The 3,612-nt window shown below is 40.9% G+C and overlaps 1 long non-coding RNA gene across 1 annotated transcript; it reads right to left on the reverse strand.

The window, feature by feature from the left end:
* Positions 1–670: 670 nt before the first annotated feature.
* LOC139052834 (uncharacterized) lies at positions 671–3,612 on the reverse strand. Its single transcript, XR_011510081.1, has 3 exons — positions 3,210–3,612; positions 1,590–1,799; positions 671–768 (listed from the first exon to the last, which is right to left on the reverse strand). It is a non-coding gene; the product is annotated as an uncharacterized lncRNA (long non-coding RNA).

Genomic DNA, 3,612 nt, shown 5'->3' on the forward strand with positions numbered 1-3,612 from the left:
ACGAATTGGCCGTCTACGTCCCGTGTGCTGGTCATTCACTGAACTTAGTTGACGCGCCCTTACAAAAAATTTTAGTAACATTTTATAAACCGTCTTTAGACAAATGTTACTAGAACCTATCGACACTCTATAAAACGTCTTTAGACACCGTAACAACTTCCTAGTAACCTCCTGCCGACTATTGGCCACCGATATTGAATTGAAAGTATAGATATAAAATGTCGATAGAATTCTTACCGACTGCTTATTATCTTATGTCGTTAGAAAGTGTCAACTGTGAAGCGACTATTTATTGACCACCTTTATACATCCTAACTACTTGCTAGTAACATCCTGTCGACTATTCGCCACAGATAGTTGACAGGATATTACTAGATAGTCGTTAGGATGTATAAAGGTGGTTAATAAATGGTCGCTTCACAGTTTCAAAGTACATAAAAATTTTATCCAGAGGTAATTACTTTTGCAATTATATATTGCAAAAGTAAGCTTTGATTATCTCTGAATAAAATTTTTATTTGCTTCCTAAAAACTGTGCAATGACTATTTATTAACCACCTTTATATATCCTAACGACTTGCTAGTAACATCCTGTCAACTATCTGTCTTTGGCGAATAGTGATTGCCAAGTGGCTAGGTGTGGCATGCAACAGAAGAAGACGGGTTTCCATTTGTGCTTGAACACATCCATTTAATATCCCCGGGCTAGTAAGGAGGACGAGTTCTCCAGCTGCCCTGGAAGTAGGCTGAAATGTTGCGTTGTGTAGTCTAGAAATGAGAAGAAAAAAGGCAATATATTAGTTTTGCTACAGTGACATGAGACAAGAAGTGCCATGAGAAGTGCACAAGAGACAAGCTTTCAATCCTGTGAGCTATAAACATCTCCACCTGTTTTGTGCAAAGTCCTAAAAATGCATGAAATGACTGAATTCGTGCATTAAAGCTGGGAGCGTGATGGATGTGCATAACACCAACAGATGCACGACACATAAACTCTATCGTACCAATTGTCATCTACAAACAAAAGCTGTAAATCAACTTCAGTTTAATGAACTTCGATATTCGTATTGTGACTAGTACATGGAAGTTTTATGTGTGAATTATCTTAGGAAAGGCAAGGTGTCAGTCATAACTATGCTGCAGCTTTGCTTGGGCACATTTACATAGAAGAGTTGATTTTTATGTTGCACTTAAGAAACACGAAATGATACAAGCAACATGTAAGCAGTTCAACAGGCATTACGGACGTTCTACAGCAAGATTACAAAATGCCTTTGTTGTGCAGGCAGACATTGTCAAAGTGAGCTTGTTACTAAACATGTTAGCTTTCCACAAGACAGGGTATTATATTATCAGTGCATTCACATGACCAGGGCCTCTATCACAAAAATACACATGCCAACAGTAATGACAATCTTCTAGTTATTGTGGCAAAGCTTGCAATATAATATGCTATTATAATCAGGTTAATAGCTATTTTAGCAGGAAAGAAAGGAGTATACCCTAAGATAGCATTGAAATTGCCATGAAAGGAGTTTTGTTGAAAACTGCACAAAGAATATTAAGATGCTTCTTTGTGACATACATACCTACTATGGTGTTGACCTTCTTGGAATCCAACGGATCCTTCTGTGGAAGGCATTTGACAGCCGCCCAAAGAAGGACCTCCCTTCAACGTCTTCTATTGAAAAAGGAGCTTTAAGGAGGCCCTCCGCGAAGTGAAAGCCTGAGTTGTTAGCATCCAGGCACAGCCTCTTCAGCAGGCCCTTTTCAACGTATACACCGTCACCGATGTCTACCTGTGAAAGAATACAACAACCAAAGATTCATTTTATACGCATTTGATCAAGGAATGGTTAGGAAGTAGGGTAAGGTTTGCAAAAACGGAAGTCGCTGCTTCTTTTTGATTCGGTTTAAAGAACAAAGCAGCCTTACGTATACCATACATGCATTGTACTGAGCTGTGTACTTTTACGTAAGACTAGAAAGTATTGGGAACTTCAATGCGAAAGAAAGACATGCATCTGCCTAGAACTAAGCAAATGTGTGCCACCCCTTGACACAGAGTGAGATCTGGTGCTGTTTTAGTGATTAGCAGACATTGAAAGGTTCAAGCCTCATCGAGTATAGGGCCAAGCTGTGCTCGATTAGTGGCGCACAAGTGCTCGAGAACTATCAAACAAGATGCAATTGTCTTCAAATACAATTCTGACTTCCCCTTGCAGGCATGCACTTTTAAATTTACTGACTGCACTTCGGTGTAAAGATTTCGTCTGACAGAGTGAATAAACAATATACGCAAGCAGCATTTTCATAGTTAGCGTAGTCTTTAATAGGTACTGATACCTTCAATTTAGAAAGCGCTGTATATTGGGCCTCATCAAACTAATTTCACAAAAGGTTTGTCAAGGTAGAAGCATAGAACTTTAGTCATTAGAAGACAGGTGAAAGTAGTTAATTATTGCAATTATTACTGAAAATAAATTTCAGACAGCTCATCCCAATGAGAAATGGATGCAAGCAGTTTGTACATGCCACATAAGCATTTAGATATCAAAAATAGGGATTAGAGAAAACCTTCCCTTAGAGGTTCATTATTACAAGCAGCCATGCCCTCGAGAAGACATAACTTTTTTTTCTGTAGGCAGAAAGAGGCTCGAGTATTTTATTGACACATATATGTGCCCATGCATATATGTCATCTCTGTTGTAAACCTTTTTTTCATGTACATGCAAGGTGTGTTTATAACATCTCATTGTGCACAAAATTTGCGTAATAATTTAAAGACCGCGATTTTGTAGCGATGGTATTCCTTTGCGCTATTCGTTAGTAGGCTGACCGACGCCCCGGCCCGTGCTACGTACTGCAGCTGCCGGCCGTTAGCGGTGGGCGAGAAGAGTGATATAGAATCGAGGGGTAAGTATTGCTACAAAATCGCAGTCTTCAAATTATTACGCACTGCCGAACGAACACAAACTTTCAATGTGTTTTCATAATTGTGTGCCCATTCAGGCATAGCAATCAAGGCGGGTAGCAGAATGCAAGTACGCTGTAACATCAGAGGAAGCTTTCGCGAAATTGCTTGCTAAATGTGCACAGCAACATGGCTAACATACGATAGGAAAGCGCTTTGCTCTTGCTAGTTACACAACGCTCATTACGCAAATCATAAGCTTCAAGAATGCGCGCAAGCGCCAAACTTGCTTACCTTTCAAGACTTGGCAAACGCTCCTTCGTCTAACAGGTACAGAAGCACCGACGTTTCTCTGGCGCAAGCACTGTAGAACTGCCGATGAATTCCAGCTCCACAAAAGCACAACCTTCAACAGTCTTCCAAACACTACAATTCGAAGCCCCAGTATCAAACTTTTGACGAGAGCGCCGGCAGGCAGCTCGGCAGAACAAAGGCAGTTCGGACGGGAGCTGTACTAGGGCACTCACTGACGACACTGGTGGATCGCTCGAAACACACGGCGAACTAATGGCGTTACACGAGTCCGGAGGGTTTGGGATGGTCACTGCACACAACAAGCAGCACGTTTTGTCTAGGCACTTCTAAAATTTACCTCAAATACCACCTTACTGCAGGGAGCACTAACGAGAACCAACGT

Source organism: Dermacentor albipictus, unplaced genomic scaffold (assembly GCF_038994185.2).
Source record: "Dermacentor albipictus isolate Rhodes 1998 colony unplaced genomic scaffold, USDA_Dalb.pri_finalv2 scaffold_39, whole genome shotgun sequence".
NCBI classification, from domain to species: Eukaryota; Metazoa; Arthropoda; class Arachnida; order Ixodida; family Ixodidae; genus Dermacentor; species Dermacentor albipictus.